This window comes from Pleurodeles waltl, chromosome 6 (genome assembly GCF_031143425.1).
Source record: "Pleurodeles waltl isolate 20211129_DDA chromosome 6, aPleWal1.hap1.20221129, whole genome shotgun sequence".
Taxonomy (NCBI): Eukaryota; Metazoa; Chordata; class Amphibia; order Caudata; family Salamandridae; genus Pleurodeles; species Pleurodeles waltl.
In genome coordinates, this window is record NC_090445.1 from 1,082,277,176 (window position 1) to 1,082,304,872 (window position 27,697).

Here is a 27,697-nt window from a genome sequence, read left to right on the forward strand (position 1 = left end):
CTTTTAAGGATACTTTTTGTAAAACTACACAGTTTAAAAGATAAAACAAACATTAGTTGGTAGGTTGAGTCAGATTCACCTTTTGAAATAGTGTCTTAATTACAGCAACCTTCCAGGAGAAAGGTATTTGTCCTGACTGAATTACCCTAAAGGAAATTAGCATTTGCAATGCAATGGGTCTTGTGTTTGCCTGAGTTAAAGCTATTAGCGTTGTAAACTAGTAACCGGACTTTTCTTGCCACATAAACTGAAAATTAAAAGGAAAACAGTTTCACATAAGCGAGCCGACAGACGCCACTACAATGCAGATGCTTTAAAGAATGCAATGCTGCACTAAGTATTCATCCGTTTATCATAAAATCCAACAGGCATCCAAGCATTGGTGCACGTTCATCGGTTGAATGAAAAACTATGTGCAATTTATTTTTGTCAAAGGACATGCGGTAACATGGATCAACACCTATAACTAAGGCAGCACACTTTACAAAGACTGAAGGGGCCCTAGAACACAAACATGCCGAAAAAGTCACAATTGTCAATATTTGCACCGGACCAAATGCCAAAGTGAATACCGGTAAGAATTTCCAGGCAGATAGCACTCCCAGCTAAAAAGCTTTTTTTTTTATCAGAAAAAACTCAGTCATCAGGGAAATAAAAAGGGCAATAGATGCAGTACAACAACCGGGCTTACCGGGAAGAATGCTTCATAGTGGGATAGTGAAGATAAACAGCAGGGACGGGAGGACAGGAAGGACAACATGTAGAGAGTGAGGGCTGTTTCAAGGAACCCCTTAAAGAGGCTATGCCAGTTATAGCCTTGTGGTGCCCAGAGCTGCACTCAATGTGTTTTCTGTACATTTTTGTGCCTGTTTCTCGTTTTTTACAGTGTATTTAGCTTGTCGAGATAAACTGTAAATTGCATTTTCACTGTATTTAAATGCAGGCATGTGGGATCATACTCATTCAAAATCGTGCTTTCAGTCACTAATCAACAGGGCACACCCTTGAAGCAGCTCCAATCGGAGCACAGCAGCTGGTCTTTTCCGGCTGTGGCAGAGATAACGAGGAAATTAAAGCTCTCCATTCGAAGCCAAACGTGGGAGCTAAGATAAACGAGGATGACTTGAAAAGCCTCCCTCTGCTGTTGGTTTTATGTTTGCAGAGGGAGCTGGTGAGGAGGAGGGACTGAACACACACCCACAGTGTAAGACCAACAGACAAATACTAAAAAAAAAAAGTCCCCTACAGAAGACATAAACAGGAGATAGCGTAATTATACAGTAGTTGGTGGTGCTCCCAAAGTGAAAAAGGCAGGACAAAGAGACAGAACTGACCACTAGCAAGCAAGGATTTGTAATGGACACTGGAATCAACAAATGAAATCGCTGAAACCAACAGTATAAGTATACTTAAAAGTATACAACACGTCAAACGCTTATGCTCAACCTAAAAAAGGGCAAGCTGGCAGGCCAAGCATTCTCAGCAATCTGGACATGCTGCACTTGTAAATTCATCTGCTTAATTGTGCTATATTAGCAAGCAACATTAGTGGAAAAAAGAGTAACAGTCTACTATATAGCAAGTTATTAGAGGCTCCCTTGAATCCACAAAATAGAAATAAAAACAAAACAACTCTGCCCAGATCAATTATAGAATAGAATACAACATTCTACAGAAGTATAGGTATACAGGTGTGGGATTTAATAAAATATCTACTTGTCCATGAGAGAGGTTGGTTCATAAATCTATTTGACCTGTAAAAACATCCACCTGTCCCTTTGGTGCCACATAGGGCAGCAGCAAATTATGGCAACAATTTCATTATACAAGAGCTCTGATTTTACCCTCTCTGAATATGCCAGGGCTCATATATAGTATGGTTTGGATACTAGCAATTCCCTTATATTGCCACCTTTCCACAGAGCTACATACTGGGTTGGAGGTTGTAGTAACTAATAGTTCCAGGCTTGGAATTCCCTTTTGAGTCCCTGCAAACTTACTAAAATGCATGTTTTAGGGATTTTCAGAAGCTCTTCTCTCATCTTTTCCTATACTGTGAAAGGTTGGAATTTTACTCCTGACAAGGGCAGAAGTAAATTGTCTTACAATATTTGGAAAAAGTGGTTGGAGGGAAAGTGAACTTGAAAACGCTCAACAGATTTTCGCAGGACCAAATCTACATGTGCATATTTGCTCATGCTAAAATGTAGGTCACAAATATTTTGTAGGAGTATAATTTCATGGGCTATTTTTGTAAATCCTTGTGAATTCATAAAAGGCGTAAACATGCACAATGCAAGGACATATCATGGGTTATTTTTTGTGCTTTTCTTTAAGAATTTGGCCTCTAATTAGGTCTCGTGTTAACCAAGACCATTTGTTTTTATTTAAAATTCTGCCTCTTTCTCCGTCTGTAGACTGGCTGTACTGTGAGTGATGGCATTCTTCTCTTTCACAAGGAGCATAACGGTACACAAAATAGTTTCATACTGTGCCAGGAATATTATGGCAATGTGTGCTTTGTGAGAACAAAAACATTTTTTATTTTTGCCAATGTTTGCTATAATGGTAAGGGTATGGCAGATCCCACGGCTACAAAGTTGGACAAAAATCATGTCAAAACAAGACACGCATTGACAAAACCAAAAGGCTGAGTACCGATGTCAGACTCTTTAGTCTTTGCAAATGCATGTTTGTATTCATGTTTTACAAAATCCTGTTGAAAACTGTTACCCTGATTTTCCATTATGAATATTTTTTGGAAATACTAGCATGCATCAACGCATTTTACTATATGATGCTTCTAAGAAATGGTACCTAAAATTTCACAGTAGTTTAGCAAAATGTTTATTTATTTAATTGCATTTTTTGTGAACAATTTATTCAATCTTACTTTCAAGATTCTGCAAATATTTGCATCTAATCAGAGAGCATTATGGGAGCATTATACATAGCCTCATAATGGTAAGCTTTGCAAACATGTGTATACATGTTTGCATTGGAACCACTGTCAGTAGTGCAATCTGAGGCTTAACACATTTTCTTAGAGCTCTCACTCTTACAAAATAAAAAGGCTTTGCATAAATGAACCTTAAATGCAAGCTCAAACAGCATTAACATATGAATACAAATATTACCTTAACTGCAGACATTGCCCTTCCCTTAAACTGGCAGCAAAGGGACATGACCATTTGTTGTCTTTGACCCCAAACAATAAGTCCTGACCTGCGGGCTATAGGAATACCACATCCCTGGAAGTAGGATCACTCCAAACTAAGATTCACCAATTTTTAAAACAGTCAGAACTCTGTAATATATACCTTCAACCATTACCATTAAGTTTCAGTTTTTATGGAACTGTAAATCTCATTTGTCATGTAACAAAAAATGATATTTTTGTTTTTATGTAAAATAGCCTCTCACTGACATTTGTCTCTTCCTACAATATCAGTTATGAGCTCACTAACTTCTTTAAAGTCCTGAAAATGGGGGATATATCAGAGTGGTGAGCTTGATGAAGCTTTCCAATGATTCTCCAGATGTTTGCCTATGGTTTTGGCCCTGGATTGTGGTCTCCCACTCCAGAAGAGTCGGGGAGGCCCGCCTGTATGTGGAGGCAAGCCCCTGCAGCACCAAAAACATTGCAGGAGTGCCGCTCTTGGGCAGCGGTGGTGCCAAGATGGCAGGTGGCTGGATTGTTAATCTCCATCAGGCCAAGTCCATGGGCCAGGAAGGAGAGAGAGCCTCTTGGTGAAGCAGAAGATCTGGTTTAACAGTCGCCGGAAAGGACTGCTCATGTTGCAAGCCAGCCGCTGTGTGGGCATCTAGTGAGACCAGGTAGGAGGCCTTGGGATATGGTGACACTTTCCTTCTGGAAAACTCCGACTCCTCGGGTAAGTGTTGAGTAGAGGGCTAAGATTCAGAGTAAAGTCAGCAAGACTTTTTCCTCTAATACAAAAGAAACAGCTGCGGACCGTCCTTTGGGGCTGAGGGACCACACTCCCTCGTCTTTTGCTCCTCATGTTTTGTCAGGCTGAGCAAAGGTCAGCCTGACAGACACTCTTTATTTTCAGGTCAGGTAGCCAGGAACCATACATGCGCTATTTGTGCAGGCTCCTAGGCTGCCTGAGCTGAACTTTGCTGGGCGGACGAGGTCACAGTTCCTGTGGGCGAATCCTCCTCATCCCAGCAAAGGTCATCGAGGCTCTCCCTCTTGGTGATGAGCGGTAGTGTCACTCATTGCCTTGAACCTGGGCACTTCTGCTTTCAGCCCTGAAGCTTCCAGGGTAGAGTGTCAATCAGTGACACCTTGTCACAGAGCAGGGTGAGGTCGGCAGTCTCACCGACCCCATCCAACTCTGGGATGAGGTTGTAACTGCTGCTTTCCCCTCAATGAGGGAAGGCAGCAGTCCCAACGTTCCTGGGACCTCCGAGGTTGACCTGCAGGTAAGTGTGGATTTCTTTGTTATTGAATGTTTGGTACATGCATGCATGTTTGAAGATGAATATTTGGTAATGCAAGTTGTGAGTGAATATGTGTGTGTGTGTATGTGCACGCGTGAATGAATGAGATTAAGGGAGTGTGTAAATGTGTGCCTCGTCCGCCACCTCCCTCCTACAATTTACCAGCCACCATTGAAAAGGAATACTCTTCCAGAAAAGGATTGGGGATATGCGACTGGTCAGAAAGAAATTATGGTAGCCTTAGATGCCATTCTTAAGAAGTTCGAGAAAGTGAAGTTCACCTCTGTAATGGAGTCCATAGTCACTGAGGTGAAGGCACTAACAGAACTCCACCACACAAGAGTGCAAAGCCGGGAAAATAAGCCTGGTGAGATGGATGAGCTGGTGGAGAGGCACAAGGACTTCAGATACACTGTGATTTTGATGGAGAAGAAGCTGGAAGTATTGGAAAATTTAGTGCGAGTGGCCAGCACCCATGCCCAAGGTTTTCCTCCCAGTGATGCTGATAAATCCATTAATGTGGTAAAAAGCACACTTTTTTATTGAACACCTGCCACTTCCAGAAAGAGATAGAGAAGATATTTTAAAGAGGTTACAATTCCCACCTACAGCCTCAATGGCAGCTGAAACTCCTAACAGTGGTACTATAATACTAGAACTTTGAAGTTTGGACTGCAAGGACTCAATTTTGAACACAGCATCTTCCCTGAAGGGATTGCTCCAGATGTATGGAAGAAGGGTTCTCCTCTTTCTAGACTTATGTGAGCAAACATTACATAGGCAACAGCAACCCACAGCAGTAGGCAGAAGCCTGTTAATATGATTGTTAAGGTGGAGATCTGGAACCCAGAAAAATTGAGAGCTTGGCATAATAAAATAAATGACAAATGTTTTCTTAAACATGAACATTTAGTCCACTTTTTAGGTGGACGTAAAGCCTGCATTGCTTTATTGCCTTGCTAGCCCCACTTAAAAAATGGTTTAGGCAACTTGATGCTCTGCATTGTCACGGTTAACAGTGACCTTGGTTTCAGGAAAAGTTGCTTTAAGATATTATTCTTTGCACTGTTTGGGTTGTAGATGGTTTTCTCTTCCCCTTTATCTTTCCCTGATCCAGCGACCCTCCCTATGCCATTGAAACTGTTTAACTTTATACAGTTTTTGCACATTTGACAAGATTTATAGGGATCTTTAAAATAATAAAATCACTATTGCTTTTCTGGTGGATAGCTTTGGGCTAGTTTACTCTTTGGTAACATTTGGGGGATACAATGTACACATGCTGGTCTGATGAGTATTTGTTAATAAAAGTGTTTACAATCTACAGTCCGAGTCATACCATGATTTCAAACTTGAATTAAAGCCTCTCATGACAAGCATCCAGCAAAGTTCCTTAAAAATTAATTTGTATAATCAATTTATTATGTCAATGCAGAACACATATTTCATTGATTGTAGGGAAGCAAATAGAGACATTAATTTGCAATTTTCTAAGAAGGTTCACGCTTTCTGTATTGTACAAAGTATGCAATCTCGTAGAATAGTTTAGGGATAACAACAGAACATAGTCTTACATGTGATATGGGGGAATAAGGAAACTGTAAAGCCTCATTGATCACTTCCATCTTTCAATAAAACCTCAAATTATTCAGACACGTAAAAGCTTCTGCTGTCACAAAAATATAATCTGTTGGATATGTATTTGTTTCATAACAAAGTTGGTTTTGCCAGCACATCTGGCTTTTAATGTCCACTGATGCGTAACAGACTTTGCAGACCGAGACCCAAACCCAACTGCTGTATTTTTTGCAACTAGAAAATGGAACAAATTGTCCAAAGTAGACAGTTTGTTAACAATATCTCACACAATAAATACATCTTTTAGATATTCAACAGATTAAAATGCAAATTAAAGTCTCTATTTGATGTTGGACCTTTTCCCTGTACAGAGTGACCCCAGATTTTTGACTTCAAAGGTAACCAACAATTAAGTGCTTGAGCTGGCTCCATAAAACATGGTAATATTGGCCAGCACCTAATTGGCATAATAAATGGTGCTCAATGAACTGAGGGCCTGTCAATTAAATATTACTAGTGGGCAGCAGCACTCATAGTGACACCCACTGAAGTAGCACTGCAACACAAATGTCTGGCCTGCCGCTACAGCCAGTAGTGCAGTTTTAAACTGCTATTTCGACCTGGTAAAATAGATCTTATGCAATGCCTAAATCTCCTTTTCTAAAAGCTCATAGGGCATGGTATTTAAAAAGCAGGACACGTGTGTTGATGTTTTACATGTCCTGACAATGAGAAACTCCTAGAGTTGATTTTTTACTGTTGTGGGAGGTCTATCTCTCCCATAGGCTAATAGTGGGTTACCTTATTTCCATTAATGAGTGCTAACTTCAGATTGGGAGCTGGTAGAGAAATGATGTTTACACTCAAATGAATTGTAATTTAAAGTCCTCTTTGGTTGTAAAGTTTGACTTTTAAGTTACCACTCGAAAATGCCACTTTTGGTTGCCATTTTCCTGCCCAAAGTTTGAGGCTTTTCTAGCAGTTTCAGCTGCCCAGGACTGTCAACAATTCCTTCATCGGATTGCGTACTGGGTCCAGACAGTAAACAACTGGAGCACAGTATAGCAGAAAGTATGTCTTCTTGGCAGGATGGCTGAGAAGGAGCTGTACCATGTCCTGCTTACATTTTCAAAAGGATCTCCCCACACCCCACACAAGGGAAACCGAACCAGATCTGTCTTTGCCTTTGTCATCATAGAATATTTGGAGCAAGAACCAGGGGAAGAACTGATCAGAATCAATTTTGGGGGAAGGCTGGGGATGTGTCCCCACAGAAAGGCTGGCATCAGGCATAATAAAAGGGACCTTCAACACTTCTTGACCTGTGAAAGATTCAGAAGGACTGCCCTGCTGCCAGAAGAAATGGCCTGTATTTTAAAGAACTATCTTGCTGTCTGAAAAAGGAAGACTGGACCTGCCTGCGTTGATCCCAGGCTACCCTGAGTGACTCCAAGGGTCACTTGACTGACCTCTTTCAGCTACAGGGACACAAGAAGCTTCTGGAGACCTGCCATGCAACTGCCCAGCACCAACTGCACCTGGCTGAGCCCTTCTGCTGCCCTCTAAGTGATTCCCGATCCCCAAGAGGTGCCACCAGATCTAGAACGTTTGGCTGGCATCAGAGAGCACTCTTCCCTGACTAACTGAAGGCTGCATAAATAAATAAAGAAGCATAATCGACAATTAAAAATTAAACATTCTGTAAATATGAGGGAATTTGAAATTGGAGGCTAAAAAATGTTAGCATCCCAAGATTGATTTGTGAGAGCAGTGTAAATGCATCAAACAGAATACAGTATGGAATAGGTGTGGCCTCAACTGAGTTTAGAAAAGCTCAAAACTTCCCATTAAAGGAAAATGTTCATTTTTTATATGTTTGTCATTGTTTGCTTATTTGTTTGATGAATGCTTGTGTCCGTATTTTTTGTGTATTGTTTTGCTGTTCAGATAATCGAAAATGCTTAGTTAGAGTCCCTGGCTTCCAATAATGACACAGTGCGGGCCCCAGGTTTCAGTACTGATTAAGTGGGGGTCACAGAAGTCAAAAGGGTTCTTAACCCTTTTGACTTCTGTGCTAGACAATAGGCATTCCATACTATGATTTGTGTTTTGCAGGAAGGAATGACAAGCTAATCACAGTCCCTAAGGACTCTATAAACCGAGTGACATTATGTCATTTGATAGACTCACGTTTCCTTAATGTGGTTTTCTCTTAAAGTAGTAATCACTATACCCACTTACATTTTATGTGGCTTTTCTGAAACAGCAGTTTTTGTTGAGACAGGCGTAAGCCTACAAAATTCAATTATGATTCATCAATTCGAATCATTATGATGAGACTGTGCTATAGCAGGGGAAAATGAATGGAAGGACTTATACAAGAAGGGCAGAGGCAACAACACGATTAATTAACTGATGCTGTGTGGAGTAATAATTTAGTTATTTGATGCCCCTCCTTGGTGTGCAGAAAGCCAACTAATTTCATATCTCCTGTAGATACTGTCGAATCTGTGAGGTGCAATGAAATCTTTCCGCCCACATCTGCTCCATTATTAGGCGTTAGTTTAATCATCTTCTTAAATGTGGACTGCACATCAAGAAATACATCCAAATCATCTCCTTTATACCTTTCTTTCTGCTTTGTCCACACGGCCAACACTTCTCTTTGTATTAAATTTGTCAAATACGTCCCTGGACTAGGGGTCATCCAAACAAGACAGATTCAGTATGGTTTAGATCATGTGTTTTTGTGACTTGCGGCCCGTTAATGACCATCTTTCACTTTAAATATTTACCCCCCTGCAAGCGGCTGTTTTGTCGCAAAAAGGAGGAAGATTATTACCCTCTCTGAACCTTGGAATATGTCTCCTAAAAGGAGACATTTTTAGTGAAGGCTTCCCATTTACTTCCCTCTTGTGGGTACACATGCTTTGATTGCAAACTCGATTTGTAAACGCAAATCTTTGACTCTGTGATTTAGCATTACTATAAACATTCTTGAATAAGAGAGCCCTACGTTTACGTCATACCCTATACTTCTTAAATTTGTGGTGGCCCACTTTGATTTAAAACCATACCTTTCCATGTTCTTTATAATTAACACAGGTCTACGACAACTGTATTCAGGGCAAACAAGATTATTCATTTGGCCATCTACTGAATCAGCTACTTATGAGACAAAAGAGACCACAACTGGGAAAACAATTTCTATTCGTATAAGCCCCCTATTAATTAAATATACCTTCCGGAAGTGAGGTCTGTGCCGTTTCAGGAATATTTCAGTAACAGCAATAGATAAATCACTGAGAATTATGTCGCGGTACAAAACAAACACATTATTGCAAACAGGATTTATCAAATTAAGCAAGGGAACAGTATTCTCCGGGGACCACAATTAATATAGAAGTCTTGAGTTTATCGGCAAATGGCTGCTTCCACTACGTCTCAACATTAATTTTTGCGACTCAATAAAAGAACCATAAATAGCTTGTTTGCAAAAATGTGGGAAACGTGACGAACGTGCCACCTCCATTGTTCTAGCAAAAGAAGTGTCCGTGTCTTCTGTGTTTTTTGCTTCTGGAGAAAAAGTAAGTGGCAAAATAGCTTAATTTATGTGATGCCAAAGGTAAAGCACTTTGCAACAGTAGGTTTTAAGAGGAGTCCACACGTTGGAATACCATAGTTAGCCTCTCCACCCACTTTGACTGAAAGGGTCCAAATGTGGGTTCTATATGAAAACGGGAAGATGACTGAGAAGCCATTCTTTTGTCAAACTTTCCTATAGACACTGGATCAGAGTGGATAGCATGTCTGTGCCCTGTTCAATTAGCAAAGTGCTGATTGTGCCAATAATTCACTGATAATCAGTCTCAGCTCAAGGGTCAAAGAGATCCTGGGGTGGGTTACTCCTGAAGCAGGCAGTCAAATGATGCTAGGATGAAATTAAAAAACACGGCAATATGCCCACTCTGGCACTACCCGAGTCCCCACCACAAGTCCAGCAAGCATTGGCAAATCCAATAGATCTCGCCTATACAAGAGGTATTGCCTTTGGCAAAGTGTTTTGCCATGTTGTACAATAGTATGGCTGCTGTCCAGCATAGTTAAAAGTCAGTGGTCTTGAGTGGCAGAGAGTTTCATAAAGTGGAGTGGGTTGGAATAAGGTGTCGCTAACTGGAATGGATGGAGGTAGTGGGGTGGAGTGAATTGCAGCAGAGTGGGGTGGACTGGTGTAGGGTGAATTGGATTTGGGTGAATTGAAATGGGGTGAGGTGGATTTGATTGGGGTGGATTTGAGTGGGATGGATTAGATTTGATTGGGGAGGATGGTCTGGAGTGATAGAGCTGGGATGGGTTGATTGGATTGTGGTGGGGTGTGGTAGATTAGATTGGAGTGGATTGGAGTGAGGTGCACTGGAATGGGGTAGAATGGTTCAGGCTTGATGAATTGGATGGGCGTGGGGTGGACTGAACTGGGATGGGGTGTGGTAGATTGGTTTAGGATAGAGTGGAGAGGACTGGAGTAGAGTGTGGTGGACTGGAGTAGAGAGTGGTAGATTGGAGAGGGGTGGTATGGGGTGGATTGGAATGGGGTGGATTAAAACAGGGAGGGGTGGATTGGATTGAGGTGTGATGGGCTGCAGTGGGATGGACTGGCTTCCAGTAGGGGAGAATTGGAGTGGGTTGTGTTGGTTTGGGGTGGATTGGAGAGGGGTGGATGGATTGGAGTTGGGTGGAATGAAGTAGATTGAACTGGAGTGGGGTGGATGAATTGGAGAGGGTGGAATGGACTTGGGTAGATTAAGGTGGTTTGGACTGGGGTGGGTTGGACTGGACTGGACCGGAGTAGGGTGGATTAATGTGGAATGGATTGGACAGGAGTGGGGTGGATTAAAGTGGATTGTATTGGAGTGTGATGGATTAAGGTGGCATGGGTGGATTGGGTAACAGTGGACTTGATTGGAGTGGAGTGGGTAGATTGGTTGCATTGGAGTGGAATGGGTTGTATTGGGAGTAGGGTGGGTTGGACTGGAGTGGTGTGAGATGGACTGACTGGATCAGGCTGGGGTAGACTGGGCTGGGGCTGGATTGGGGTCGATTGGATTGGACTGGAGTGGAGCAAATTGGAGCGGGGCAGATTGTTTTGGGTTGAAGTGAATTGTTTGGGACTGGTGAAGGGCAGGTTGGAGTGCAGCAGATTGTTTTGGATTAAAGTGGGGCAGATTTAAGTGGATTGGCGTGATGCAGATTGGAGTGGGGCAGATTGTTTTGTATTCTAGTGGGGCAGACTAAAGTGGGCTAGAGTGTTTTGGATTGGAGTGGGGCAGATTGTATTAGGGTGGACTAGACTGGGATGGAGTGGGGTGAATTGGATTGGAGTGGGACGTATTGTTTTGGATTGGAGTGGGGCAGATTGGAGTGGGACAGATTGTTTTGGATTGGAGTGGGCCAGAATGGAGTGGGGAAGATTGTTTTGCATTAAAGTGGGACAGATTGGAGTGAGGCAGATTGGAGTAGGGCAGATTGCTTTGTACTGGAGTGGGGCATATTGTTTTATATTGGAGTGGGGCAGGTTGCAATGGGGTGGTTTGGAGAGGGGCATATTGCTTTGGATTGGAGTGTGACAGATTGGAGTGCAGTATTTTGTTTTGGATTGGAGTGGGACAGATTGTTTTAGAGTGGTATAGATGGTTTTGTATTGGAGTGGGGCAGATCAGATTGGGGTGGGCTGGAAGGACTGGAGTGAGTTGTCTGGAGTGGAGTGGATTGGGGCGTACTGCACGTTGCAATATTTAGAACAAAATAATTGCCATCTTTTGAGCCCCAAAGGCAAAAGCAAAAGAAAACATGAGTGCAAAGTGAGAAAGACCGCTTGGCAAAATAAAAGAAAGTTAGACATAAAAAAAAAGTTGCCATTTTGTGTACTTGTTGGGCTCGTTTTTAATAGTCACATGCCGTCTGTTTGCAGGGCACTAGAAGTTAAAAAGAAGAATATAGTACCTCACTCACATTGGGAGCAGCAGACGGGTACTGATTAGGTTGAATCAATCAGTGCTTCGTCCCTGCTCCACATAGAGGAACTGAAATTATGCTAGGCCTGCAGTGACTAATTATGAGGCTGTAAAGCACAGTGCCACAAAAGCCAACAAAGGGTAAGCGACAAGCGGGCTCCAAGCCTGTTACTGTACACAACAGAGTCTCACAAGCAAGACGCATGCACTCTCAGGCTTGAACCTAAAAAGGCAATATTGTTCATGGAAAAGTAAAGTGCACGGTGATTCGGTCTCATTCCAAAGTCACAATTGATGGAAATAACCTGTATTTAAAATACATGTTGAGCCGTCCTTCTCCAGGTTAGCTCGCTGGAAAGGTAGGCAGGGGTACTCCTTGGCAGGTGTCCAATCAGCAGTGGTCTGAAATTGAACAGCAGCAATTCACCCACAGAGGCACCATCCGAGGTCCCCACCACACATTCAAGAGGACAATATTGCTGGCAGATAGGAGGAACAGTGCACAATACTGCAGTTTCTTTCAAAGGTCACAACAGAGAGTATTGGAAATTAACCTGTTATCTGCTGAGGCTGATAAGTGAAAATAAGTGAATTATCAGTGCAGCAGTAATGTTTCTTCATCAGATGTTCAGGGAGACAATTGACAAAGCACACTATACCAGAATTGGACTTGCCAACTATTGTAGCTAAAACTGACCATCCCCTTGACCATTGTGCATCCAACAGAGCCATTTCCTTTAACAACATGGAAGTTAAAATTTATGGTAAAGAACTGGCCAACAGACTCCCAACTATGCTACCTGAACTGGTTCACACACACACCAGTGTGGCTTTATGCTCCCTCCAAAGTACTGCTCGCTCATCTCTGCAAGACATTGTCTTACCAAAACTGAAGTACCTACACATGGCCTACCTCACACTGATCTGGCTATGGCACACCAGGAGTCTCCCTTCTCCAGCATGCCTCCAATGCTCAGATTGAGTGCCTATTTTTTTCATGTGGTGCAGGAATGTTCTGCCATTGCACCCTACTGAGGGGATGTGTTTTCTTCTCTTTCACACGTACTGGGGATCTCTTTGGATCCCTCCCCATAGTGGCTTTGTTACGTATTGTGGGTGATGTGGGGGAAGAGTTAAGAGGAAATTTGCACCCTTATTGGGATCGGCACAATACTGGCCAATAAGGATTTTGCCAAACATTGGACATCTCCATCTACGCCCTCCCCCTAACCTGGTCAGCTGGAAAATGCTGATGGACTGGTGTGCCAAACAGCAGGAGCCCACTTACATCTCCAGGGGGCATCCTCAGAAACATAGGAGGGCTTGGGTGCATTAGTGCTTAATTGTATTGACAGGTACCGTAAGGTACGATGGATTTATGGCTTATATACAGTAGCAGTATGTCAGGTGTTGTTCCGGATTATGTGGAAAAACAAGAAAATATTGTTTATAAAAAAAGGTCAGCAGACACAGACTGAACCGCTCAGTAGACACTGAACTACCAACAGAAACTATCAATAGAAATAAAAGTACATACTGTCAGAATGTGTACAGAAACCAGCAGGAACCAACAAGATGTGTTGTGTAGGAAGTTGGCTCTGTATGTGCTATTTCAAAGTAAGGAATAGCATGCACAGAGTCCAAGGGTTCCCCTTAGAGGTAAAATAGTGGTAAAAAGAGATAATACTAATGCTCTATTTTGTGGTAGTGTGGTCGAGCAGTAGGCTTATCCAAGGAGTAGTGTTAAGCATTTGTTGTACATACACATAGACAATAAATGAGGTACACACACTCAGAGACAAATCCAGCCAATAGGTTTTGTTATAGAAAAATACCTTTTCTTAGTTTATTTTAAGAACCACAGGTTCAAATTTAACATGTAATATCTTGTTTGAAAGGTATTGCAGGTAAGTACATTAGGAACTTTGAATCATTTCAATTGCATGTATACTTTTCAAGTTATTCACAAATAGCTATTTCAAAAGTGGACACAGTGCAATTTTCACAGTTCCTGGGGGAGGTAAGTTTTTGTTAGTTTTACCAGGTAAGTAAGACACTTACAGGGTTCAGTTCTTGGTCCAAGGTAGCCCACCGTTGGGGGTTCAGAGCAACCCCAAAGTCACCACACCAGCAGCTCAGGGCCGGTCAGGTGCAGAGTTCAAAGTGGTGCCCAAAACGCATAGGCTAGAATGGAGAGAAGGGGGTGCCCCGGTTCCGGTCTGCTTGCATGTAAGTACCCGCGTCTTCGGAGGGCAGACCAGGGGGGTTTTGTAGGGCACCGGGGGGGGACACAAGCCCACACAGAAATTTCACCCTCAGCAGCGCGGGGGCGGCCGGGTGCAGTGTAGAAACAAGCGTCGGGTTCGCAATGTTAGTCTATGAGAGATCAACGGATCTCTTCAGCGCTGCAGGCAGGCAAGGGGGGGCTTCCTCGGGGAAACCTCCACTTGGGCAAGGGAGAGGGACTCCTGGGGGTCACTTCTCCAGTGAAAGTCCGGTCCTTCAGGTCCTGGGGGCTGCGGGTGCAGGGTCTTTTCCAGGCGTCGGGACTTAGGTTTCAGAGAGTCGCGGTCAGGGGAAGCCTCGGGATTCCCTCTGCAGGCGGCGCTGTGGGGGCTCAGGGGGGACAGGTTTTGGTACTCACAGTCGTAGAGTAGTCCGGGGGTCCTCCCTGAGGTGTTGGTTCTCCACCAGCCGAGTCGGGGTCGCCGGGTGCAGTGTTGCAAGTCTCACGCTTCTTGCGGGGAGTTGCAGGGGTCTTTAAAGCTGCTCCTTGAAACAAAGTTGCAGTCTTTTTGGAGCAGGTCCGCTGTCCTCGGGAGTTTCTGGTCGTCGTCGAAGCAGGGCAGTCCTCAGAGGATTCAGAGGTCGCTGGTCCCTTTGGAAGGCGTCGCTGGAGCAGAGTTCTTTGGAAGGCAGGAGACAGGCCGGTGAGTTTCTGGAGCCAAGGCAGTTGTTGTCTTCTGGTCTTCCTCTGCAGGGGTTTTCAGCTGGGCAGTCCTTCTTCTTGTTGTCGCAGGAATCTAATTTTCTAGGGTTCAGGGTAGCCCTTAAATACTAAATTTAAGGGCGTGTTTAGGTCTGGGGGGTTAGTAGCCAATGGCTACTAGCCCTGAGGGTGGGTACACCCTCTTTGTGCCTCCTCCCAAGGGGAGGGGGTCACAATCCTAACCCTATTGGGGGAATCCTCCATCTGCAAGATGGAGGATTTCTAAAAGTTAGAGTCACCTCAGCTCAGGACACCTTAGGGGCTGTCCTGACTGGCCAGTGACTCCTCCTTGTTATTCTCATTATTTTCTCCGGCCTTGCCGCCAAAAGTGGGGGCCGGGCCGGAGGGGGCGGGCAACTCCACTAGCTGGAGTGTCCTGCAGTGCTGTGACAAAGGGGTGAGCCTTTGAGGCTCACCGCCAGGTGTTACAGCTCCTGCCTGGGGGAGGTGTTAGCATCTCCACCCAGTGCAGGCTTTGTTACTGGCCTCAGAGTGACAAAGGCACTCTCCCCATGGGGCCAGCAACATGTCTCTAGTGTGGCAGGCTGCTGGAACTAGTCAGCCTACACAGATAGTCGGTTAAGTTTCAGGGGGCACCTCTAAGGTGCCCTCTGGGGTGTATTTTGCAATAAAATGTACACTGGCATCAGTGTGCATTTATTGTGCTGAGAAGTTTGATACCAAACTTCCCAGTTTTCAGTGTAGCCATTATGGTGCTGTGGAGTTCGTGTTTGACAAACTCCCAGACCATATACTCTTATGGCTACCCTGCACTTACAATGTCTAAGGTTTTGTTTAGACACTGTAGGGGTACCATGCTCATGCACTGGTACCCTCACCTATGGTATAGTGCACCCTGCCTTAGGGCTGTAAGGCCTGCTAGAGGGGTGTCTTACCTATACTGCATAGGCAGTGAGAGGCTGGCATGGCACCCTGAGGGGAGTGCCATGTCGACTTACTCGTTTTGTCCTCACTAGCACACACAAGCTGGCAAGCAGTGTGTCTGTGCTGAGTGAGAGGTCTCCAGGGTGGCATAAGACATGCTGCAGCCCTTAGAGACCTTCCTTGGCATCAGGGCCCTTGGTACTAGAAGTACCAGTTACACGGGACTTATCTGGATGCCAGGGTCTGCCAATTGTGGATACAAAAGTACAGGTTAGGGAAAGAACACTGGTGCTGGGGCCTGGTTAGCAGGCCTCAGCACACTTTCAATTGTAAACATAGCATCAGCAAAGGCAAAAAGTCAGGGGGCAACCATGCCAAGGAGGCATTTCCTTACACAACCCCCCCCCAAACGAAAGAGGATGAGACTAACCTTTCCCAAGAGAGTCTTCATTTTCTAAGTGGAAGAACCTGGAAAGGCCCTCTGCATTGGCATGGGCAGTCCCAGGTCTGTGTTCCACTATAAAGTCCATTCCCTGTAGGGAGATGGACCACCTCAACAGTTTAGGATTTTCACCTTTCATTTGCATCAGCCATTTGAGAGGTCTGTGGTCAGTTTGAACTAGGAAGTGAGTCCCAAAGAGGTACGGTCTCAGCTTCTTCAGGGACCAAACCACAGCAAAGGCCTCCCTCTCAATGGCACTCCAACGCTGCTCCCTGGGGAGTAACCTCCTGCTAATGAAAGCAACAGGCTGGTCAAGGCCATCATCATTTGTTTGGGACAAAACTGCCCCTATCCCATGTTCAGAGGCATCTGTCTGCACAATGAACTGCTTAGAATAATCTGGAGCTTTTAGAACTGGTGCTGAGCACATTGCTTGTTTCAGGGTGTCAAAGGCCTGTTGGCATTCCACAGTCCAGTTCACTTTCTTGGGCATTTTCTTGGAGGTGAGTTCAGTGAGGGCTGTCACAATGGATCCATATCCCTTCACAAACCTCCTGTAATACCCAGTCAAGCCAAGGAATGCCCTGACTTGAGTCTGGGTTTTTGGAGCTACCCAGTCCAGAATAGTCTGGATCTTGGGTTGGAGTGGCTGAACTTGGCCTCCACCTACCAGGTGGCCCAAGTAAACCACAGTTCCCTGCCCTATCTGGCATTTGGATGCCTTGATAGAGAGGCCTGCAGATTGCAGAGCCTTCAAAACCTTCTTCAGGTGGACCAGGTGATCCTGCCAGGTGGAGCTAAAGACAGCAATATCATCAAGATAAGCTGTGCTAAAGGACTCCAAGCCAGCAAGGACTTGATTCACCAACCTTTGGAAGGTGGCAGGGGCATTCTTTAAACCAAAGGGCATAACAGTAAACTGATAATGCCCATCAGGTGTGGAGAATGCTGTTTTCTCTTTTGCTCCAGGTGCCATTTTTATTTGCCAGTACCCTGCTGTCAAGTCAAAGGTACTTAGGAATTTGGCAGCACCTAATTTATCTATGAGCTCATCAGCTCTAGGAATTGGATGAGCATCTGTCTTGGTGACAGAATTGAGCCCTCTGTAGTCCACACAAAACCTCATCTCTTTCTTTCCATCTTTGGTGTGAGGTTTGGGGACTAAGACCACTGGGCTAGCCCAGGGGCTGTCAGAGCGCTCACTTACTCCCAATTCCAGCATCTTGTGGACTTCCACCTTGATGCTTTCCTTAACATGGTCAGACTGTCTAAAGATTTTGTTTTTGACAGGCATGCTGTCTCCTGTGTCCACATCATGGGTACACAGGTGTGTCTGACCAGGGGTTAAGGAGAAGAGTTCAGGAAACTGCTGTAGGACTCTCCTACAATCAGCTTGCTGTTGGCCAGAGAGGGTGTCTGAGTAGATCACTCCATCTACTGTGCCATCTTTTGGGTCTGATGACAGAAGATCAGGGAGAGGTTCACTCTCTGCCTCCTGATCCTCATCTGTTACCATCAACAGATTCACATCAGCCCTGTCATGGAAGAGCTTAAGGCGGTTCACATGGATCACCCTCTTGGGGCTCCTGCTTGTGCCCAGGTCCACCAGGTAGGTGACCTGACTCTTCCTTTCTAGCACTGGGTAAGGGCCACTCCATTTGTCCTGGAGTGCCCTGGGAGCCACAGGCTCCAGAACCCAGACTTTCTGCCCTGGTTGGAACTCAACCAGTGCAGCCTTTTGGTCATACCAAAACTTCTGGAGCTGTTGGCTGGCCTCAAGGTTTTTGGTTGCCTTTTCCATGTACTCTGCCATTCTAGAGCGAAGGCCAAGTACATAGTCCACTATGTCTTGTTTAGGCTCATGAAGAGGTCTCTCCCAGCCTTCTTTAACAAGAGCAAGTGGTCCCCTTACAGGGTGACCAAACAGAAGTTCAAAGGGTGAGAATCCTACTCCCTTCTGTGGCACCTCTCTGTAAGTGAAAAGCAGACATGGCAAGAGGACATGCCATCTCCTTTTGAGTTTTTCTGGGAGCCCCATGATCATGCCTTTTAATGTCTTGTTGAATCTCTCAACTAAGCCATTAGTTTGTGGATGGTATGGTGTAGTGAATTTGTAAGTCACTCCACACTCATTCCACATGTGTTTTAGGTATGCTGACATGAAGTTGGTACCTCTGTCAGACACCACCTCCTTAGGGAAACCCACTCTGGTAAAGATACCAATGAGGGCCTTGGCTACTGCAGGGGCAGTAGTCGACCTAAGGGGAATAGCTTCAGGATACCTAGTAGCATGATCCACTACTACTAGGATGTACATATTTCCTGAGGCTGTGGGAGGTTCCAGTGGACCAACTATGTCCACACCCACTCTTTCAAAGGGGACCCCCACCACTGGAAGTGGAATGAGGGGGGCCTTTGGGTGCCCACCTGTCTTACCACTGGATTGACAGGTGGGGCAGGAGAGGCAAAACTCCTTAACCTTCTGGGACATATTGGGCCAGTAGAAGTGGTTGACTAACCTCTCCCACGTCTTGGTTTGTCCCAAATGCCCAGCAAGGGGAATATCATGGGCTAAGGTCAGAATAAACTCTCTGAACGACTGAGGCACTACCACTCTCCTAGTGGCACCAGGTTTGGGGTCTCTGGCCTCAGTGTACAGGAGTCCATCTTCCCAATAGACCCTATGTGTTCCATTTTTCTTGCCCTTGGACTCTTCAGCAGCTTGCTGCCTAAGGCCTTCAAGAGAGGGACAGGTTTCTTGTCCCTTACACAGCTCCTCCCTTGAGGGTCCCCCTGGGCCCAAGAGCTCAACCTGATAAGGTTCAAGCTCCAAAGGCTCAGTTCCCTCAGAGGGCAGAACTTCTTCCTGAGAAGAGAGGTTCCCTTTTTCTGACTGTGTTGCAGTTGGTTTCCCAACTGACTTTCCTTTTCTCTTGGTAGGCTGGGCCATTTTTCCAGACTCCAGCTCTACTTTTTCACCCTGTGCCTTGCACTGTGCTCTTGTTTTTACACACACCAGTTCAGGGATACCCAGCATGGCTGCATGGGTTTTTAGTTCTACCTCAGCCCATGCTGAGGACTCCAGGTCATTTCCAAGCAGACAGTCTACTGGGATGTTTGAGGAGACCACCACCTGTTTCAGGCCATTGACCCCTCCCCATTCTAAAGTTACCATTGCCATGGGATGTGCTTTAGTTTGATTGTCAGCATTGGTGACTGTATAAGTTTTTCCAGTCAGGTATTGGCCAGGGGAAACCAGTTTCTCTGTCACCATGGTGACACTGGCACCTGTATCCCTCAGGCCCTCTACACTTGTCCCATTAATAAAGAGCTGCTGCCTGTATTTTTGCATGTTAGGGGGCCAGGCAGCTAGTGTGGCTAAATCCACCCCACCCTCAGAGACTAGAGTAGCTTCAGTGTGGACCCTGATTTGCTCTGGGCACACTGTTGATCCCACTTGGAGACTAGCCATTCCAGTGTTACCTGGATTGGAGTTTGGAGTGGAACTTTTCTTGGGACAGGCCTTGTCTCCAGTTTGGTGTCCAGACTGACTACAGTTTCGACACCAGGCCTTTTTGGGATCAAAGTTTTTACCCTTGTACCCAGGATTGTTTTGTGAAGAGGCTCTGGGCCCACCCTCCTGTGCAGGTTTTTGGGGGCCTTTAGAAGACTCTTGACTATTTTTATTTTTGGCTGTCTCACCACCTTTCCCCTGGGGAGGTTTTGTGACCCCTTTCTTTTGGTCACCCCCTGTGGAAGTTTTGGACACCCTAGTCTTGACCCAATGGTCCGCCTTCTTTCCCAATTCTTGGGGAGAAATTGGTCCTAGGTCTACCAGATGCTGATGCAGTTTATCATTGAAACAATTACTTAACAGGTGTTCTTTCACAAATAAATTGTACAGCCCATCATAATTACTTACACCACTGCCTTGAATCCAACCATCTAGTGTTTTTACTGAGTAGTCTACAAAGTCAACCCAGGTCTGGCTCGAGGATTTTTGAGCCCCCCTGAATCTAATCCTATACTCCTCAGTGGAGAATCCAAAGCCCTCAATCAGGGTACCCTTCATGAGGTCATAAGATTCTGCATCTTGTCCAGAGAGTGTGAGGAGTCTATCCCTACACTTTCCTGTGAACATTTCCCAAAGGAGAGCACCCCAGTGAGATCTGTTCACTTTTCTGGTTACACAAGCCCTCTCAAAAGCTGTGAACCATTTGGTGATGTCATCACCATCTTCATATTTAGTTACAATCCCTTTAGGGATTTTCAACATGTCAGGAGAATCTCTGACCCTATTTATGTTGCTGCCACCATTGATGGGTCCTAGGCCCATCTCTTGTCTTTCCCTCTCTATGGCTAGGATCTGTCTTTCCAAAGCCAATCTTTTGGCCATCCTGGCTAACTGGATGTCCTCTTCACTGGAGTTATCCTCAGTGATTTCAGAGGTGTTGGTCTCTCCTGTGAGGGAACCAGCATCTCTGACTATTATTTTTGGAGTCAGGGTTTGAGAGACCCTGTTCTCCCTAGATAGGACTGGTAGGGGGGAATTTTCCTCCAAGTCACTATCCTCTTCCTCTGAGTTGCCACCCTCAGAGGGGTTGGCCTTTTCAAACTCTGCCAAAAGCTCCTGGAGCTGTATTTTGGTAGGTTTGGGGCCCATTGTTATTTTCTTTATTTTACAGAGTGACCTTAGATCCCTCATCTTAAGATGGAGGTAAGGTGTGGTGTCGAGTTCCACCACAGTCACATCTGTGCTAGACATTTTGCTTCTAAAAGTTGGAATACTTTTTAAGAATCTACAACTGGTTCTAGAATCTAATTCAAACTTTTACAAACTTTTAAACTCTAAAAGAAATGCTAAACAGGATCTAACACAAGGCCCTAGCAGGTCTTTTAAGAATTTAGAAAACTTTTCAAATTGCAAAAATCAATTTCTAATGACAATTTTGGAATTTGTCGTGTGATCAGGTATTGGCTGAGTAGTCCAGCAAATGCAAAGTCTTGTACCCCACCGCTGATCCACCAATGTAGGAAGTTGGCTCTGTATGTGCTATTTCAAAGTAAGGAATAGCATGCACAGAGTCCAAGGGTTCCCCTTAGAGGTAAAATAGTGGTAAAAAGAGATAATACTAATGCTCTATTTTGTGGTAGTGTGGTCGAGCAGTAGGCTTATCCAAGGAGTAGTGTTAAGCATTTGTTGTACATACACATAGACAATAAATGAGGTACACACACTCAGAGACAAATCCAGCCAATAGGTTTTGTTATAGAAAAATATATTTTCTTAGTTTATTTTAAGAACCACAGGTTCAAATTTAACATGTAATATCTTGTTTGAAAGGTATTGCAGGTAAGTACATTAGGAACTTTGAATCATTTCAATTGCATGTATACTTTTCAAGTTATTCACAAATAGCTATTTCAAAAGTGGACACTTAGTGCAATTTTCACAGTTCCTGGGGGAGGTAAGTTTTTGTTAGTTTTACCAGGTAAGTAAGACACTTACAGGGTTCAGTTCTTGGTCCAAGGTAGCCCACCGTTGGGGGTTCAGAGCAACCCCAAAGTCACCACACCAGCAGCTCAGGGCCGGTCAGGTGCAGAGTTCAAAGTGGTGCCCAAAACGCATAGGCTAGAATGGAGAGAAGGGGGTGCCCCGGTTCCGGTCTGCTTGCAGGTAAGTACCCGCGTCTTCGGAGGGCAGACCAGGGGGGTTTTGTAGGGCACCGGGGGGGGACACAAGCCCACACAGAAATTTCACCCTCAGCAGCGCGGGGGCGGCCGGGTGCAGTGTAGAAACAAGCGTCGGGTTCGCAATGTTAGTCTATGAGAGATCAACGGATCTCTTCAGCGCTGCAGGCAGGCAAGGGGGGGCTTCCTCGGGGAAACCTCCACTTGGGCAAGGGAGAGGGACTCCTGGGGGTCACTTCTCCAGTGAAAGTCCGGTCCTTCAGGTCCTGGGGGCTGCGGGTGCAGGGTCTTTTCCAGGCGTCGGGACTTAGGTTTCAGAGAGTCGCGGTCAGGGGAAGCCTCGGGATTCCCTCTGCAGGCGGCGCTGTGGGGGCTCAGGGGGGACAGGTTTTGGTACTCACAGTCGTAGAGTAGTCCGGGGGTCCTCCCTGAGGTGTTGGTTCTCCACCAGCCGAGTCGGGGTCGCCGGGTGCAGTGTTGCAAGTCTCACGCTTCTTGCGGGGAGTTGCAGGGGTCTTTAAAGCTGCTCCTTGAAACAAAGTTGCAGTCTTTTTGGAGCAGGTCCGCTGTCCTCGGGAGTTTCTGGTCGTCGTCGAAGCAGGGCAGTCCTCAGAGGATTCAGAGGTCGCTGGTCCCTTTGGAAGGCGTCGCTGGAGCAGAGTTCTTTGGAAGGCAGGAGACAGGCCGGTGAGTTTCTGGAGCCAAGGCAGTTGTTGTCTTCTGGTCTTCCTCTGCAGGGGTTTTCAGCTGGGCAGTCCTTCTTCTTGTTGTCGCAGGAATCTAATTTTCTAGGGTTCAGGGTAGCCCTTAAATACTAAATTTAAGGGCGTGTTTAGGTCTGGGGGGTTAGTAGCCAATGGCTACTAGCCCTGAGGGTGGGTACACCCTCTTTGTGCCTCCTCCCAAGGGGAGGGGGTCACAATCCTAACCCTATTGGGGGAATCCTCCATCTGCAAGATGGAGGATTTCTAAAAGTTAGAGTCACCTCAGCTCAGGACACCTTAGGGGCTGTCCTGACTGGCCAGTGACTCCTCCTTGTTATTCTCATTATTTTCTCCGGCCTTGCCGCCAAAAGTGGGGGCCGGGCCGGAGGGGGCGGGCAACTCCACTAGCTGGAGTGTCCTGCGGTGCTGTGACAAAGGGGTGAGCCTTTGAGGCTCACCGCCAGGTGTTACAGCTCCTGCCTGGGGGAGGTGTTAGCATCTCCACCCAGTGCAGGCTTTGTTACTGGCCTCAGAGTGACAAAGGCACTCTCCCCATGGGGCCAGCAACATGTCTCTAGTGTGGCAGGCTGCTGGAACTAGTCAGCCTACACAGATAGTCGGTTAAGTTTCAGGGGGCACCTCTAAGGTGCCCTCTGGGGTGTATTTTGCAATAAAATGTACACTGGCATCAGTGTGCATTTATTGTGCTGAGAAGTTTGATACCAAACTTCCCAGTTTTCAGTGTAGCCATTATGGTGCTGTGGAGTTCGTGTTTGACAAACTCCCAGACCATATACTCTTATGGCTACCCTGCACTTACAATGTCTAAGGTTTTGTTTAGACACTGTAGGGGTACCATGCTCATGCACTGGTACCCTCACCTATGGTATAGTGCACCCTGCCTTAGGGCTGTAAGGCCTGCTAGAGGGGTGTCTTACCTATACTGCATAGGCAGTAAGAGGCTGGCATGGCACCCTGAGGGGAGTGCCATGTCGACTTACTCGTTTTGTCCTCACTAGCACACACAAGCTGGCAAGCAGTGTGTCTGTGCTGAGTGAGAGGTCTCCAGGGTGGCATAAGACATGCTGCAGCCCTTAGAGACCTTCCTTGGCATCAGGGCCCTTGGTACTAGAAGTACCAGTTACACGGGACTTATCTGGATGCCAGGGTCTGCCAATTGTGGATACAAAAGTACAGGTTAGGGAAAGAACACTGGTGCTGGGGCCTGGTTAGCAGGCCTCAGCACACTTTCAATTGTAAACATAGCATCAGCAAAGGCAAAAAGTCAGGGGGCAACCATGCCAAGGAGGCATTTCCTTACATGTTGCCAAACAGATCTTGGCACCAGACATAGAAACCCACACTTGTCAGGAAAAGTACCCTTTAAGGAGGGGTGTAAAAGGGTGTGCTGGGAGCTCCCAACTCTCTAGGGGGACCTTTCAGCGCAAGCCCAAGGCGAATGAATGTCTGGGAAATATTGGTGACTCAGTGGCCTGTCATCATATTCTTACATCACATGGGGGGGCATCAGTTTGCGTTATGTCACTGCCTTTAAGAGCAATTAAGAAGTGTTCAATTGTGAGAAAGGGTCAGCGGCCATACAACCTGCATGTCCATGGAATATACAAAGACATACAGGAACATTGACAGAACACAGCAACATGACAATGCAAATAGTTATTCAAAAAGCCATGAGGCAAATAATCTAAATATAGGCTACAGCAGGTGTCTCCCACCAGTGGATCTGAAGCTACCAGTAACTCGCAGACCCCTTCAGAGTAGCTCACAGCCTGAAGTTCATTTTTAAATAAGCACAGGGTCACATTTATCCTTTTAAAGTTAAGAGAAGGCTGTGTTTATTTTACATTGTTATCATCAGGCTGCAGATAGCAGGGCCTGATAAAGAGCTGTGCTGAAGTCAGAATTATGACACAAGGCACAGAGGTGAAGGATTGAAGCACTAAGTTATTTAACTCTTAAATAAAAGTCCTTGCCAACCCAGTATTGAAGGTGAGAAAAACATTATGTTTCTCAATGCTTTTAAATCCGAGAAAGTTTAAAACAAAAAGTGACATTATAATCAAATAAAGTTTCATCTTAGTTTTCTCAATTTGTTTTCAAAGTGCTGCATTTACAAGCAGCAGGTCTCTTGCTCCGAGTAGCAGGAGTATGGCCAGTAGAACACTGTGCCATATTTATAACTGAAAAATTCAGCCATGTTTCAAATGGGAGAAATTTAGAGTGCAGAAAAATGTTCTACATTATGAACATTTTTGCACTTTAAATTTCTCCCATCTAAAACAAGTTTTTGCAATGCCATGGGTCTCGCGTCTGCTCGAGTTAGAGCTATTAGCATTGTAAATTCCTAACTGGACTTTTCTTGCCACATAAATTGAAAATGAAAAGTATAACAGTTGACATAAACAAGCCAATTCGAAGCGCCACCACCTCCATGAGTGCGAAGATGAGCCACAAAAAGGAAAAATAAATTTGCTCGCAGTCAAACGTATCAGCAAATGTACAATTATCCATGTAACAGGGTCGATGGCCAAGGCAGTAACAAAACTGCCCCAAGGAGGGACAAACGTAAACTATTTACCGATTATAACAAAGGATTTTTGAAAGGCAAGTCCATGAATGAGTGATAGTGATTGGCGGGCGTGGTTAAAAGCCCACAGATAGATTACAACCGCTTGCGTGCTCAACCTAAAAATGGATGTACGTTTGTGTTATACATGTAACGTGCCACATATGGAGAAAGGTATGTCCTGTGTGACAAGTACACACGACACAGGCTCTCAGTTACCCATACACATATATCACATACATATGCACACATGTTCATACATCCCCAAAGACCACTCTCTCACTGACAAATCCCTGTCATAGTGCTCCTAGTCAAGGTATTTTGTTCAAGCCATAGTATCTGGCTCAATGGACATTAAACTTAAAGTCAAGGAAGCTGGGCATGGGGGTGTCTAGTAATAATGCACAAGTTGTTTAGCCTTCGGTAGCTCACAATGATTTCCACTGATCAGTAGTAGCTCTCGCCACAAAAAAAGGTTGGAGAACCCTAGGCAACACTGAGATTAGGAAAAGAGCAGGATGGGGCTTGTCAATCAAAGAAGAAGGGCATGGGCGGAAGGTTGAAGTGTCAGAATGGCTTATAGGGCAATCAGGCACTGCCCGATGGGCTGGTCTGACAGGTGTGTTTGTGAGCCTGTTTTAGGGTCTACAGGGCAATTTTTTACTGTTAATTTCCCCGACATTAAAAACAAACATTGCCTGATGCAAGTTCAAATCCATGTATTCTTTTTTAACTTTCAAACCACTTATATGGCATATCTTTAGAAGTTCAAAACGTCCTCAATTTGCAAATATGGGCCACTTTTTTGCTTTCTAAATCACTAATGGAGGCGAGTTTTATTTTGGTGCCCAGCCCTGTTTTCTTTACCAGTCCGACTCTGGGAGTGTGGCAAGTAATGTGCATGTAATTGTTGATGAGACAACTGAAAGGTCAATACCAGATGAAGCAGCAGGTAATTAATCACAGTAGACTCATGGAGAAGGTGCGCATGTGAATATTCAATTTTTAGTGCAAAGGGCTGTTAGCCGCCGTATAAGCAGCATGGTGAATTGCCAAGTGAGACAACAAAAAAAATATTAGAGAGGTGAATACTTCTGAAATCCTGACAGAGTCACAAAAACTCATGGAAGACGTTGAGGACATATCCAGGGCCACTGGAATTATGTGGCAGAACAGCACCAAATTATGCGGCAGGGTTTGTTAAATTATGCGGTTAGAAAAACAGCAAATTATGCAGCATAACCTGGCACATTTTTTAGTAGTTCTACTTCATTATTTTGTCATTGTAACACGCGGTAATAAGGTCTGGGGAAATATTTCACCATTTAGTACCAGTTTAACAACCAACCACATAAATAGGCAACTGAAATATGACCACTTAACATTTGCGAAGGGCATTCTAATCCGCACAAACATATCGCCATGTTTTTAATAACTTTTGATCCGTTTGACCGACAAACTTTTTTTGCTAAAATCTGCATATTATGCAACAGATTATGGTTTATGTGGCAAATCCTTTATTATACGAGAAAACCCGAGGCCGCAGAGTCACATAATTCCAGCGCCCTGCATAGACTCAGAGGATTCTCAATGTAACCCACACAAGAACTTTAAAGGGTAAATAGATAACATAGAAACAAACAAAGAACACCAGAAATAGCAGAAAGGTGGCGATAATCACCTATGAGTGTACAACACGATAGACGGCTTTTCTTTGAAGCGCGGAGTCGTTATTCCCTGTTGAGGCATCTGAAGATTCGATAATGATGATGGCACCTAAGTTAGATATAATGGAGGCCTGGTAATCAAGTGTAAACGCTTAACTATTAGGGTAGAAGGGGTTGCAGGTCTTCCTTGGGCAGAGGCAGGTGAAGACGGGGCACACCGGTGGTGGTGGGATGAGCGGTGGGCAGCATCCTGCGATGCAAGCACTCCTACCGCAAATTGGAGGTGGGCAGGTCTTCTTGGGGCAGGGTGGGCAAGGGTAATTGAACCTGCAGCAGTTAAAACGGGGACAGGGACAGCAAGTGGCACTAGGAGGGCAGCTGTAAGGGCGTGGGGCCCCCGAATAATAACGGGGCATTGCTGACAGTGGAAAGGGGCGGGAATTAAAAGCAAGCCTTGGGTGCTGTGTCCTTTAACGCGCCACAGGTGGCGGGGAGTCACACAGATGGTGAGGGGAGGAGCGCGAGCCAGGCCGGGGCGGGCAGGGGCAGAGGACTGAAGGCGTTTTCAGCCGTTGTTGCCTGGCTACAAAGTTAGTGACGTGAAGCCGCATCACGATAGTCTTGATTTTTATGACGAAGAGAAGTGGGCGCAACCAAAAGGTTTCATAACTTTGTCGGC

General features: G+C 45.2%; 1 long non-coding RNA gene across 1 annotated transcript in view; it reads right to left on the reverse strand.

Annotated features, from left to right (window-relative positions):
- The window catches only part of LOC138302084 (uncharacterized), a 78,038-nt gene extending 50,683 nt beyond the window's left edge, over positions 1-27,355 (reverse strand). Inside the window, exon 1 of the long non-coding RNA XR_011205268.1 lies at positions 27,033-27,355. This is a non-coding gene — a long non-coding RNA (uncharacterized lncRNA). The remainder of the gene's footprint in view (positions 1-27,032) is intronic.
- Positions 27,356-27,697: the final 342 nt, after the last annotated feature.